This window comes from Megalops cyprinoides, chromosome 6, assembly GCF_013368585.1.
Source record: "Megalops cyprinoides isolate fMegCyp1 chromosome 6, fMegCyp1.pri, whole genome shotgun sequence".
NCBI lineage: Eukaryota > Metazoa > Chordata > Actinopteri > Elopiformes > Megalopidae > Megalops > Megalops cyprinoides.
Genome location: NC_050588.1, coordinates 15187570 through 15203148, shown reverse-complemented (window position 1 = coordinate 15203148; position 15579 = coordinate 15187570). Strand labels below are relative to the sequence as shown.

The 15579-nt window shown below is 43.7% G+C and overlaps 1 protein-coding gene across 1 annotated transcript in view; it reads right to left on the bottom strand.

The window, feature by feature from the left end:
- The window catches only part of LOC118778670 (ras-related protein Rap-1A-like), a 35774-nt gene extending 20195 nt beyond the window's left edge, over positions 1–15579 (bottom strand). Inside the window, exon 1 of the mRNA XM_036530290.1 lies at positions 15508–15579. The gene's annotated coding sequence lies outside the window, so the exon portion shown is untranslated. The remainder of the gene's footprint in view (positions 1–15507) is intronic.

Genomic DNA, 15579 nt, shown 5'->3' with positions numbered 1-15579 from the left:
TGTCCAATCAGAAACTTTCAGTTCTCTGCCCACTTTTCACCTATCAATACAATGTTTTGTATCCCTACCTACAATATCAGTCAAAAGTTTGGATATACCTACTCATAGAAAGTTTTCTTTATTTTTACCGTTTTTAGACATCAAAACTATGAAACAACACCAACGTAATGATGCAGTGACAAAAAAAGTGTAAAACAAATCAAAACTCTCACATATTAGACTCTTCAAAGTAGTTAAAAATATATTGTAAAATTAAAACTGTTTTGGAAAGAAATCCATACATAGACAAATATAAATAGTGAAGTTGATGTCTAAGAAACAAATTTCAAGCATTTAAGCATAAGATCAAAATGTCTTTGAATGCATGTTTTCCATTATCTCAATCAGGTGCGTCTAAACTTTTGACTGGTACTGTAATGCTTGCTGACAGAGAAGATTCAATGGTTTAACAGTGTTACTCAAAAAGTTTCTGGCAGCATGTACATTCACACGCTGGCCTCATTTGATCAGGTCTTGAGAACTGCACACACGTTCCCAGATTTCTGCAGGATGACATCACAATAACAGGATTGTGATACACTGGGAGTCGCAGGGATGAAAAGGAATCTGCAGTGCTGGACTTGTGCTGGAGAAGACCACAGGGTTGTCCTTCAGCCAGCCTGCTTTTCGTGCAGCAACCTCGCCATGTTTCAGAAGTTTTGACATCAGCCCATTCCTTGGGGAAAAGGTCACAGTGTGCAAAGTGAGCTAGAGCTGGCTTAGTACGGTATGCTTTCACACAGACTTCAGGGTTGAGTGAATGTCCGCTATGTTCATGGTGACACAAAAGAGGATCCTTAGCAATACAGCAGGTCAGTATGGTCAGGCACCAGCAAAAACACTGCACGCACACCACCACTCACACCAAAGGTCACACCCTTTTAAACAAAGGAGTAGAGTAAATGCATCAGTTCCATCTAGAAAGTCCTCCAAATGATTGAGAGCGAGACAAGTAGGGGGGAAAAATGATGAAAATAGAGAAAATAAGACAAAAATCTGCTTAACATTATCAGTGACTCACCTGCCTGAGCTACAAGCCTTGTTCCTACACATCTGGTGCTTAGCTACTAAGACAGGCCCCTTATCTCTAGTAATTTTCTCTCTGATTAGTTTCACTTCTTAATTAGCTGTCATGAAATTGCTTGTAGCGCTGTAAATTCCAGCACAGGCAGAAATACGGGCTGATAACGTATCACAACAAGCAAAGCAGATGCACCGATCCTGCTATCTTACATTAATTAAGCACATAGTATTAAGATGGGATTTTCTTTGCTATAATGTTTATTGTTATTTTAGTAAATAACTCTGAGTTACTCATGAGCAGAAATACTAGAAAGGTAATCCAGAAAACCATAACACTCCAGAAAATAATTTCCAGGAAGACAAAGAATGGCAGCTGATGGTTTGTTGTTTTTATCCCCACCGGTCATACCTTTACACATTTTAATGAAAGTGCTGATGAACCATGAAGATCAAAGAAAAGCAAAGTAAAGCGATTTTACTGAAAGTAATAATTATCAACGACCAAGACTATAATCCCAGGAAAATGTGCTAAAAGGAATATTAAGACAGTGGGGACACCTGTATTTGTGGAAAAAGAAATAGCTTTAAAAAGCTTTAAGCACCAACTCAAAAAAGTGAACTGGAACTCCTGCACTCTAAGCATAGAGGAAAAACTGCAAGAATCATCAGCAAACCAAAAAAGCAAAGAGCAACAAAGACTCACAGGCCACAGTTTCACCTCCAGATGTAAGCCATTGTCTACAAGCAACAGGCAATGCACATGATCAATGACTAAGCCTTCAGGATCAGAAGACAGAACTGCGAAGAACAAACAGCCAGGGAACAGACAATCAATTCCATGGGTTCCTTCGCAAAGAATTCAGTTTTAGAAAATGTTTGCCGACAACTCTAATTATATTGCACTGCATCCATAGGGATTACAAAAGCACTGGATTCTATGGTGAAAAACCACATTATGGCATAAAAAGGTCATTATGCATTTCATTCACATCATACAAAACACAGCTGTCGAGGTGTCCTGCCACCTCATAGTGCATATAGCCCTCAAATTTACCCTATGCCAGCATTTTCCATTACAATCAACGCTGTTATCCACACAGCCTCCACCGTCTCTACACCATTTTCTCCCTTCTGCTGTAATGGGACAGGTCTGCTATGGGTTTGTGAACTAAATTAAATGATGCGACTCCCCCTGCTTCATTCGTCTCATCACTTGCCAATTTTTCCCCTAAAACAACAGACAGGTCCATCAGCGCCTATGGACTAACCCAGAGACTTAAATCACTTGCAATTGCCAAATTCTGGTATGGACACACAAGGTTGAAATCGCAGCAACCATGAACATAATTACTGAAGGCAAATTCTGGGTTGGGAGCCGTGCAACAAAGGCTGACTGTGTGGAATGGCCAGAGACAGGCTCTCCGGAGCCAGATGCTTAAGTCTCCTCTTAAGGAAGGTCCGCCTGCTACGGCCAGGCCGCAGACCCTGCCTCAGGCTCGGGGCCTGCTTCCACAATGTGTCTGTGAGAGACCAATCTGGCAACCACACACACTGCCATATAGGAAATACCAGCCTTCCGCTTCTAAACACTGACTGGAAAATGAATGTCATTGGGGGGGGTGGTGGGAGACTCCTTGCCAACAACCCAACAGAAACATTCCATCCAACCAATACGATGCTGCCTTTTCTCTTCAGGGTCGGAGGCTTGGAAATGTACCATGATCAACCACAGTGTGGCCACAAAAAAGATGTATCCTTGCAACAGAGGTTACTAGCAGATCATAGGTAGAAATTTTAAGTTAAAACATACCCGGGGCACAGGCCTGCACCATTGCTCAAAGTTTTTGCGGACACAAATGTTACCCCATCTACAGCCCACGCAACCACAAGTCAACTCCAATTAAATGCATGGATGGTGGTTTTTTATTAACATTTTCAAAGCCTCAGATTCATTACTGTGTTTTTTGGGACCAAAAGCTAAAGTCCAGGCCACAAAGGCAGGATCAAATGAAGCCACTTTTCTTCCAACTAAACCATTGTTTATGGCCAGCCAGTCTGAACACGGCTTCACACCATAGCGGTTAGCAGTGTAAAAGCCAAGGGATTTTCACTGGGGCTTATCCTGCGGTTAGTCAAGCTAAAGAAAGAAGCAGAAGTCAACGGGTCAGCTTAGCAGGAGGAAAATGAAACAATGTAAGAGGTACACTAGTAACAATGTCCAAATTTAATGGCCTCATGACTGGGATAAGTTTAGCTTCTTGGACCCATATCCGGATACCATGGAAAGCTGCTTTAACGTTGCCACTGGCATCACAAAATAGAAACAATTACACTGGTAGGTTGATTCCCCCACAACAAGGCCTATCCCAGAAGTCCAAGCCCAAACTTCCACCAAAAATCAGGGTGCAATGATCCAGTGTGTGGTTTGCCAAAATGAAAGCCCCACAGGTCATCAGCGGACAGAGTGACCTCATCACGAGGGCTCTGCCAAGCTCCACCCACTCACATCCTGTCAGCCCCAGCTGTGAGCGGTGAGGGAATACCCCGCACTCTCGGCCTTCGGACAGCAGAAAGTGGACAGGATCCAAGCTTTCTCAATTGAGCGTCCTAGAACGAACAGCAAATGCCTGTCCAAAAAGAACTGGAAACACCAAAACAACCCAGTATGAGAGGGGGCTTTAGTTCAGACACTGTGTGGTGTACTTAACATCATTTGCTAACTCTACTTAGTGTCCTGAAGTGCAAACAGAATGGCTTGGAAGTCAAATTTTAAGAATTGGAATTTTCCCTCGACTGGAGAATAGCCCAATTCACAAATCACTGGGGGGAGTCTGAATTACTGACGCCTTTAACTAGACAAGCTGGGCTAGACAGGCCGACATCCGAGTCCACACACAGCAGCGGTGGAGATATCGGCGTCCTCAGCCGCGCTGACGAGCCGGGGGATTCCCCCGCATACGACAGCAGGAGGCTGAAATGCACACTCAACAGAAAACCGTACTCTCTTCTCTAATCTCAGAATCAATCTGACACTGCGCATTACACTGTATTTCCAACTGCCACTTGCCAAGTCCAACCATGGCAGATCCTCTTTCTCAGCAGCCTTCACCCTGCAGGACTACAGCTCTCTCTCCCATAACAACCAATCTCTCTCATTAGAGATTCACAAACAGCAGGGCAAAGGAAGCTTTTGGAAAAAAATTAATTATCAAAAGTAGGCATGAGTGCTGGCCCTTGCTAAACTGATATATTTCTTGTGATATAAATCTCAGTTCAGTTCAGAGAAATATTTTACTGCCCAAAAATCATAAGGAGATAGGACAGAAGTGACTAAGATGAGAATAATATCACACTATTATTATCAGCCCACAGTCTGCCCCCGTACAGGCTAAAGAAGGCGTCTGCCTGGTTTCCGTCCTTAAAGACCCTCTCCTAACTCCCACCTCCAAACACCACGGACATCAAGGAGAGATCCCCACCCATGCCCCTCTGCTAAAACTCCCCTCCCCCACAGGTCTTCCCCCTCGAACTCAGCTTCCATTTCTGCTGCTTAGCATCTTTTCTCAACAGTTCAGAGCAGTCAGCAACAGTGGTGGTGGTTTTGGTGACTCACAGAGAAAGAGTTATGGTAATTTTTTTTTTTTTTTTTTCTGTTTTCGGTAAGTAATCACCACATTCATCTGGAAACATTCCACTGAAGAACTAGAGTGGTGCTTTCCCCACAAATCAGCATTTGTAGTTTCCATCACTGGAGGCATGGAGGATTTACATCATTCAAAAGGCAGGGTATTTTAAAACTCTGATTTTGAGATTAGAGATGTTGCCAGCTAGCCTCATTATTCCTTTGCCTGAATCCACAGCGCTTATGTTCTGAATACTAAGTGCAAAGACAGAACCAAAAAACAGAGTGTGAACATGATAAAATAAATAAAACTGGGGTCCTTTCCCCCCCCCCCCCCCCCCCCCCCTCACAAAGAATTCACAGTGTCCATAGTCTATAAAATGCTTCTTGTGAAAAAGGGAATCCACGCCCCCCCCGGTTAAGAATCTGAGCAGCGATCCGATGAGACAGGAGCTAATCTTCGGAAGGGGGGGTGGATAACCTAACCGCCAGCGATGAGAAGGCAGGGAGGACTTGAGGGGAACACTATTGCAGAAGCAGTGGAAAGTGCTGATGGTCAATCTAAATATAAAAAAATAATCAGCATCCACTCTTAGCAGCACCGCACATTCAAAAGATTACACATCTCCATGGTCACTGCTCTTTTTTTTTTTTTTAACTACTCACGCATTTCTGGAACAGGAACTAAAAATAATATCTGAAGATCTTCAGCTACAGTGCTCCAGGGATGCTAAGGTAGTGGGTTGGTCTAAGCTTGGAGGCAGTGGAGGGATTTCAGTGGAGGGATTCACATTACATTATAATATTGTCGTTTAGAAGACACTCTTATCCAGAGTGACTTACACAGGTTTACAGTTTTTACATGATATCCGTTTATACAGCTGAATATTTACTGAGGCAATTCTGGGTTAAGTTCCTTGCCCAATGGTAGTGCAGCAGTGCCCCAGAGGAGAACTGAACCAGCAACCTTTCAGTTACAAGCCCTGCTCCTTACCACTATGCTACACTGCAGCCTGAGACAGTGAACAACAAAGAGAAACTTGAGCCACCATCTAAACTGCAAAAAACAAAATGTCCTTTCCCTCATTTTTTGCTTCCCATTTCCCTTTGATGACGTGAAAGGCCAGCGCTGTGAAACCTGCCATTCAGAGCACGCGCCTCATCACTGGTAATTTGACAGCATCCCAGATAAGCGCAGTGATTCTATGCTGACAGAGCCAGCTAAAACAGAAAGACAGACACGCAGTCTCGAGCCAAAAGCGTTGTGCATTTCAATGTCTATGCTTTCAGGAATTGAGGGGGGAGGGGGAGCTTACACGAGAGAACCTTGCCAAATGTCAACCGTTCAGTTGAGCAGACGGCTAAAGCTTTCGTTTGCATATTCTAAAGCACTGCCTTCTTTGCAGTTTGCTTAGATTGGATAAATAAATTCAAAAAGGACAAGTACAGTGTGAACCACTCATTCAGGGCTCACTCGAGTTAGACGAGTTAAAAGCGAATGAGAGATTTAAGTGGGATCATACACTTTCATGTACAAGTTAGCCACACAGCCAGTGATTTATTAGCTGAAAAGTAACTTTTCTAATTTCTCTTCAACACTGTGGTGACCTTACTCTTAGTACACTCACTAACAATATCAAGTGAAAGTAGTAATTATGGCAGCTGGTCAACTACAGATAGGCGTGGCAGAGAACATACCTTTATTTGAACTACCCTGATCCTGTTTGATTATTTTGCACAATTAACAAGTATAAACAATAAATTAAAACAATCTCAGATCTCTGTCAGAATCAAACTCAAATGTAACCCAGTCTCCTTGTTTTAATTAATGCTGTTTACTGTGGGGATCAGAAAGCCAATGCCACCACATTAGACATAATTAACTAAAAACAAGAATCAGCTGCTGATGGGTTATCCTTCCTAAAACTGGCGAGTTTCTTACGTATGACAAAGCAGTTCAGATTTCTCATCATCTTAAAGGTACTTTAAAGCACTTGACCTCCCCTATATTTGTAGCTCACCGGATGTCACTGCCTCCATTTTAAGAGTAAAACTTTCAAATAAAATAAAAATAATCAACCGCCACTGGAACTGTAAACAGACCCGCTTCTGGTGAAGGTAAGGTGGGAGAGAGTATTTATAGTAAAGGAGCTATTCTCCTGACCTAGGAAGGTCTCTGACACTTAAGTAACCAACATGACCTGATGGCGATTTTCAAGAACGCCATTTACTGATGCGAAACACTGTTATGAGGTCTAACTATACACACATGCTAAATAACTGGTAAGGTTACTTGTAAGGTAAGCTACCAATCAGGAACCAGTTAATGATGCTTTATTCCACTCTGTGTACCATGGCCTAAAAGACATCAGGATTGCCAAATTTCTTTGGAAGGACCCTAACTTATCATACTAGTCTCTCCCTCCTGGCCTCTGTAGAGCACTGTATTTTTAGATAAGAACTTAACAGATGGAATGGTTGAGGATATCTACAATTTAGGCATTAGTCTCAGGTCAGTATCACTATCAAGATATAACACAGCCAGAGGTGTAGCTCAAATATAACCACTTCAGAATGCTTCCAGTGAAGTAATCTTCCACCATGTGTCACACACAGATAGGAAACCGCAGGGAGGACATGAACGAAGGGCTTCTATGTTTGTGGATGTATGCAAGTTGCTCATGGCGAATGGAAACAGAAGGCGTGTTTCGGGGCCGGGGTAGTTTTACGAGGCCGGGCCGTTTACAGGGCCAACCCCCTCCTCGGTCCTTTCAGCCCCGTTGTGTCTCCATTAGGAGAGTAAAGACCCCGGTAGGACCCACTGGCCTCTGGTATTGACGTAATCATTCTTCGATGCGACATCAACATAAACACCGAGTAGGTGCGAAAAACAAACTAGAAATGGCGCTTCTCGACGTCTTGTTGCGTTAACGTCATCGCCCGCCTACAGCATATCCAATCAGCGTTGAGTCAACACCACGCCCCACTCAGCACTTTTTCGAGGCCGCGCTAAGTACCTACCCCAAGGCAGGGTCTTGCCTCACCCCGTAAAGGTTCCTGAAAACTCTCGTTGCGTTCCCGTAAAACTACCCCGGCCCCGTTCCAATGGAAACACACCTTCTGTTTCCATCCCCCATGAGCGACTTGCATACATCCACAAACATAGAAGTCTGACAGCATTAGAGACGAAAAACAAAAGCTACAGATTCTTTTTCTGGACTGTCACGAAAGGGTTAAAATACAGTGATTATATTCTGGTCTACCCTCTTCAACCATGGATGAGAGCGCTGCATCTCTGTGAGCAACACTTGCCAGCACAAGTGCCAAATTTTAAAGACTATCTACAGTAGTTTAAGTCTCACTGCAGTACTGCCTGACATACTGCTACTACAAACCTCCCAAAGCTATGTATGGTTATACAAACCACTACTACTATCCCAACAGCACAACTTCATAAGATTCATACACCTCAGGTTCTTCATCTGTTTTGAAAACTTTTTAAAAATGTCCAGGATCAATTCAGTTTATACTAGGGTGATTTGACCCATCTTTGTTGCTGTTATCAAAGTGAAACACAACACACTGTCCTTTCAGGCACTAAAAAGTGTGAAGAGGAATCCAAGTCCATGTAAGGAGCTCTCCTGCCTCCCTCTCTTTCTCTCTCACCTCCACCCAGCTCTTTGAGTCACTGTTTGAATGTGATGTAGGGCTGGGCGGTATATAGACTTTTTAAGGTATATCGATATATTTTTAAATGAAATATAGGATGAGACAATACAGTTCATATCAATATAGTCTGATGTTGCGTTACATAACCCGTTTCTTCTGTAAAGTTGTGCCGGTGTTTGCATTTCTCCTCTCTCTCACACTCTCCGCGCAACCCCACCCCCACTCTCCCTCTGCGTGCAAACCCGGTGTGCTGTCGATTTGTCCTACCTTATCGAAATGTACTACCGTAGTGTAGATTGATAGTCGTATCTATCGATCTTTGCTACCCTATTGGAAAATACTACCGCAAGTAGGTTGTGCTACCTTAGAAGCCAAAAAAGGTTGGTAATTCTTTTTTTACCTTATCAGAAAATGGTTCTAAGCTAATTACATTACTGTTTTCATTAATTCATCCAACAGCAATTTCAAAAATGCTGTCAAGTAAATTTTAATAATATGCATAGCCTACTTACAATTTATCCATCACATAAATTGTATGTATTTCAACAGTCTAGTTTACATGCTGACATGTAAATTTGTAGTCTAGTTTGTCCATCAACACACTCTAATCAATACCAACATAAAACTTGAAGTAGCATATTTTGATATACCTAACCTTATCAGAAAAGACTACCAGCATATAACTTTAGAATGTTCTGATAGTCTGAATTACCTTATCAGAGAGTGCTACCAACATAAACCTACAGGTAGCTTATTTCGATAGTCTGAAATACTTTATCAAAAAGTGCTACCAACATAAACCTATTTTTATTTAATATAGGCTATTTAATATATTTTTTATTTACATGTTGATATATTGTGCAGCTGTATATTTTCAAATAGGGGAGGCCTGTTGTTATTTTTGTTCTGTTTACATTTTTATTGTTATTTGCACAGCTGTGTGTTTTGCTAAGCAGGAGACATCAAGGGACAGGTACCACTTTTTAAAGGCTCTTCACCTGATTACAGGCACTGTGATAAATGAGTGACTTTCAAAAGCCAGAGTCAGTGAAGGCTGAGGAAAACAGCTGATGCACGCCGGGGGTCTCCTCCACACGCGAGTGAGCTTCCTGAAAATGTAACAGCCATGCAAAAGATTAGGCCTGTCCTTGAACATCACACCACACGTCCACTTATCTCCGCTCACCACTGCTTTCAGGGTTTGTGGGAAAATAAGAGGTGGCTCATTGGATAGCCGTGGCCTCGCTTTTCTGCTGAGTCTGCTGCTAGAGGGGGAGGGGGGGTTCAAGCTACACAAAGCAATATGAATCCATCTGTTTGTTTAGTCAGAGGAACTGAGAACCCCCCCCCCCCCCCCCCCAAATGCAGATTTTCCCTCTTCTGGCCAGTTACACAGATCAACATGAGCCATCACCACCAAACCCAAAAACTCAAAAAAACAAAAAGAAACTTGGGAAATGTTTAGATCCACAGCAAAGTCAGAAAGCCATTCTCACACCCACCGCATCAGCAAAATGAGATCCTAATTACTATCACTGTGTGTGAGTGTGTGTGTGTGTGTGTGTGTGTGTGTGTGTGTGTGTGTGTGTGTGTGTGTGTGTGTGGAGTGGACAGATCAGCTGTGACGGGAGTAATTACTCCCTCTTCCTGCTGATTGTCACCTTGGAGTGCCAGCCACCGCCCAGCCGGAGCATTCACAGAGCACACAGCAACATGGATAGTGCACTAGTCCGGGCCTTAGGGGCTGTATACCAGCTATTAGAAACACAGACCACTTCAGCATCAAAACTGACTAATGGACCTCTGGATGACAGTCTAGTGACCAGGTAATGCAGGGCATCTCTTTACTGTGCTCCCTCTGCTAGAAATAGTAACACGGATAATCATGCAACACCACACGGACACAAGAAGAAACTAAATGATGATGAAATACAGTATTCTAGCCAAAACTCCAAAACTCTGTAACACTCAAATACTGCGAAATGAATTAAAATGTACTACTCTCACCTTGTGTAGTCAAGGTGCAAGTTTAAACATGGTATAGTCGAAAAAAAGATCACTGTAAACTCAGCTAATAGCCCAAATAATAACGCTTATGTGGGATAATGTTTTATTTACGCGTCAATGCGTTCTGACATTTTTTTCTTCTGACAAGTAAAATTTATTCTAATGAAGCCGTTCTGTCTAAATGTGTTTAAGCGTAAACAAGAAATTATTATTTGGGCCATCGCTGAGAGTGTCATGATCCTTTATTTTGAATATCCAGTGACAGACTGTCAATGCTGCCATTTCAATGTCTCAAACGCTGAGCTATAAAATGGCAACAAGTGTGGAAATGTGTCTAACCGTCCTCCACCACCACCATCACCACAATGCACCACAGAGTTGCTTCAGTCTATTTAAAGAGAACTGGGTGCCTGAATTCCTCATCAGAACAGATCTATTCCATTTCTGCATGCTGGCATGCTAAACTGATCAAAGCTGTTCTTTGGACTTTTTTGCAGTGAGTTTCCACACTTGCTTTCTAAAGAAGTGCACATCCAGAAAAAGCATCTTCTACCTTATATCCTAGAACAACTTAGATTCACTTTCTGAAGGGCCTGGCTAGAACTCCCTTTGCTTGGCTTTTATCTGTACGAGGTTGTCACACTGTTGCACGAACTTTGAGACACAGACCGCTCACAAGTGAGACATGATTAGGCTACACGAGCAGAACTGCACAAGGCCCACTAACTGCAGCCACTTCAGCTGCCAGGATTAACAGGTACAGCAGGAGCTACAGAGGGCCTGGGGTGCTCCGTTATTCGGCAGCTAAAGTTGATTTGGCAGCCAAGCAATCTAATAACGGACCCTTATTGATTCCCCTGCCCAGGTTTGAGCTGACAAACTCAATTATGTCCGCCAAGGGGATAACGACCACAAGGTCATTAACGACTTGGCTGCGGTCGAGCGAGGTCATAACTGTCGCCTCTCTCTCTCTCTCTCTCTCTCTCTCGCTCTCCCTCCCTAGAATAGGCTTCGCAAGACAGATTTTTTCTCCCCACGTGCTTTGACATCAGCTTCTTTGGAGCATTCTTCCGTCTGCTGTTCAGCAGCGCCGATGGAACAGCCGCCGACGGCGAAATCATTCGACACCTGCCCTCTCAGTGGAAAGACTCCTCACTGCACGGGCCTCCAGCACTCCTCTGGCATGTTTACCTTTTGAGCGGTATTAATAATTCAGTGTTTTACAATGCATAAGCCCCGCAGAGATAAACACCGAGCCTCCTAGATTAGCCCCTAGGGATGGCGGGAGCTCGGCTCTCACGGGCAGGAGCAGCGTTCTGAAGCGCTGGGCTCGTACCGGCAACAAGGCACCCCGCACCACTTCACCCGTCCGCAGAACTATGCGTCAACACGCTGAGAGGAGTCCACACCTACAACCAAAGAAGGAGCTATCCAAACTTCTGAAGCACGAACAACTGTGCATCCCTGTGCCAATCTTCCACCATTACTGACTACAGGAACTGCTGGCCTACAGTATATTGTTCAATACACAGTACTTAATTTTACCTACATTAGAAGTAAAACATTGGTGATTAGGAAAAGCTGTTTGGTCAGCATGTACTTCCAAGAAAAATCCTGAGCATCAAGTCCCAGTATTTTATCCATCAACGATTTTGCACCCTACTTTATTTTTACAGTGTTTTTTTCCAGTGAAAACATTCATTTCCACAGTGTTTCTTTTATTTTCTTTCAGAGTGGATGTAGCATGTTAATCATTGCCTTAACTGGCCACCTTTACCTTTACACTGACCGGGCTGACAGAGAAGCTGTTAAGCAGGGCAGCAGGTGTTCAGAACCAGAAGGAAAATAAAAATCAAAGCACCCGACCCGCTTTGACACTGAGGCAGACCACTCAGAATGCACAAAACCCTTCACAAGCTCAGAGCCCAAGAAGCCCACAGGGCATCAAACAGACCATTGTCTTGCTCTCTTTCTCTCTCTCTCTCTACATCACGGTGGTTTCAGCAAACAAAAAAGATCGCCTGAAAATCATGACTAAACATTTTAGAAACAGACGCGGGAACTTGGGTGGGGGGGGGGGGGGGGGGCAACACCCACAAAGTGACAGTGCAAGCCCATGCTGCCTTCATAAAGGATAAAGGAAGAGAGACAAAGTCCACAGAAAAGTGCACTCCTGCCACTCTCCCTCAACGTCAGGCCATCCTGCACCAGCTGCTGTGCACCACATCCACCTCACATCCCATCCCTGAGTCTTAAATTTGTTAACCGGGGCCATTTGTCATTTTAATTACTTCAGTGGGGACTCACAGCTTGTGCTACTTCAATAGGTCAGTTTCGACTCACTACTCCTCTTCAGTAGCTAAATTAAGTCAGTAACACAAAACCAGCAAGCGTTCCACCTCCCAACATCTGCCCATACCTGAGAAGCATTCAGAAGTCAGAAAGAATATTCCACAAAAGAGTCTGATAGAAGGTGGAGTCCTGTGAATGAAGACGCAGAGAATGTGCAACAAGCTCTGGACGTCACCTCTTATAACCCGCTCTGTAAAATGTTTTTGTAGTGCTCTGCTTACTGATAGCAGGCCAATCAACTTCTCTACCCGCTTTGACTCAGAGTACACTCCAGAACAGTGAATGGGCATTCTCTGTGCAGAGAATGTGTTTAAAAGACCGATCAAATGTCATTAAACCATCAACCTAATTAGAGTGAGTGAGAAGAGGGCAGTCTTTTCATCCATCTTAAAACAGACCACCACATCTGTGCACTATAAGACCAAGCCGCTAATAACGGTGATAAAGGGCTTAGTAAATTCAATCAAAAGAACAATCCCCCTTATTACTGTGGTGCTGTGTTCGCTGAAACGCCTGAAAACTGACAGGGAGGCTCAGCCACCACGTTTCAGAAATAACCCGGTCCTATGAGAGAGTGAGTGGAAAACAGATACGGGCCCTAATCTTTACTGACGACAATCACGGTGAAAAGACAGCGATAACTGCAGTGGAGCGATAAGCTCGTTCAATATAGACAAGTCACACACAACAGGGAAATGGGTTATGGAGATAAGACCACTATGCTCAACACCTGAAGACATGGGACAGTTAAAATGCAGCCAACAGGCCCTGCATAATCAACAGACCTGTGAATTCTGTGGAGAGATTTCAGACCCCCCCTCCCATTGGTTATCAAAGAACATGCATGAGACTATCTGTACAAAAAATATTACAGACCACAACACAGAACACCATGAAATGGTAAAATTAGGTCACTACAAGCCAGTCCTTTCACAAGAGGGCAATAACAGCGGTATACAACCATTAGGCTTTCCAGCCCGGTTAATGTAGGTAAAGAAAAACGGGATGCTGTCTTGTTTGCGGATGTCACTTTGCCACATAATCACAAAAGTCCAGAAAACAACCCTCAAGAGAAAAGGTCAGTGTGTTATTTTGGTTTTATTCTGTCGAGAAATCAAGTTCTGATTAACACAGCTTCAGACAACACTATAGTCTACTTCAGATCACAGAACCATCTTATAAGGTGACGTAACTTAACTGTGATAAAGGTTCCCTGAGATGAACCTCGTGTGCGTAACGATTAAGCTGCACTAGGTGTGGTCCTTGGTGCGTTTTTCCTGATAAACTATCACCCTGTTACAGAAAACAATGCTGAAAACTTGCTCTCAGTCGATATGTGTTTCTTTGAGACATTGGAAGTTTTGTTCGAAAGCTCCGGCTTGCGGAAAGTGCGTTTGGAACTTAAGGAACCACTTTCGGCCATGCACTGACATTGATGCAAATATACAAGCACTTCCAGCTACTTCTGAATACCTCTGCTTGACATAAAATGAGGCTCAAGATTTTTGTTCCGTATTATCTACCCTTAGATAGCACAGCTTTTAATAAAACGGGCACATTTTAAAATTTGCCAAAACTTTAAGGACCTGAGTAACTGCGCACAATTAATCCAATTTCTTACTTAACTGATGTTCCACAACGTGGTCCAAAACCAAAAATGCAGAGTATTAAGAAAAACTGGTGCGTACTAATTCTTTCCAACAACACTCAGATTGGAAGCTAGAATGTTGGTATTCGATAGCTAGGCGGTTGGCTACGGTGTTAGAGAAATTCTGTCTAATCGACACAAAAGTGGAAAATAAGCACTGAAATACCGGGTCAAAGCCAAAGTTGCCACCATGCAACGAGCTGGCATGCCAGCTAACGTGGTATATTAGCAACAGCCCTGAGTTAAACTGAACATGCAACTCCTCTACAAAACGAACAACTAGACTCTCGCTAACTAGCCATCAAGCCCCTGCCAAATCTGACAGTATCTTGCGAGCTAATTTCTTGTGTGGATTCGGGTGCCGCTCAGCACCGCGCTACCGCAGTGCCCTCTCTCACATGAACATTTCTGATAGGGCGGGTTACTGCAACAAATGTAGCTAGACTAATAGCTAACTATAAACTTATCACCGCAACAAGGCGACATGTCTGGTTTTAACTAGTCAGCTACCGAAGACAAACTGAAAACAAACTGTGTATGTGTCGCTTTCTGGGTGCTTAGCTGGAGAGATAATCACACTCCATAGAGACACTCACTAATATTGCTATATTAGCCTGCTAGCTTGCTAACAAATGCACGCGCTCAATTACAATTCGCCCCGACAGGGTCTGCGATTTAGATAGCTAAGCTGAGCCTAGACAGCTGGAGTGCTAAACGAAGACATAAATATGTGGTCTTTGTTTTGCATTCAGTCAAGCCCTCAGCAAGGCGTGGAGTCAGCATGTATTTGTTGCGGTTGTTTTCTCCTTCACGGTATGGCAAATGATCTCTCTCCGCCATATTCCACTTTCCGAGATGTGTTGCTAGCTAGCTAGCTGGCTACCTCCCTTCCGCCCGGCCTGGATTCAAAAGGAGTCACACACTAGTAAAGCTAGCTAGCTAGCTAGCTAGCTAGAGAGTGCAAATTACTCATCTATGCAGTTACAGCAGATGGATGGGGTTCTCTTTGCTAAGCCACAGTCCCTCAAATGCCCAGACCAAGATCGGTGAGCTCCGGGATCCAACAACTTAAACCCCCTCGCATGCCCACGCCGCGACTCCTTTTGACAGTCACGATCACTGGATAAAGTTCGCCTGTGCTACTCACCGTCTCTCGCTCTCACCGCCGCTCCTCCAGTGTCTACCGATCAACTCCAGTCTGCGCTGTGGACGTCATCTC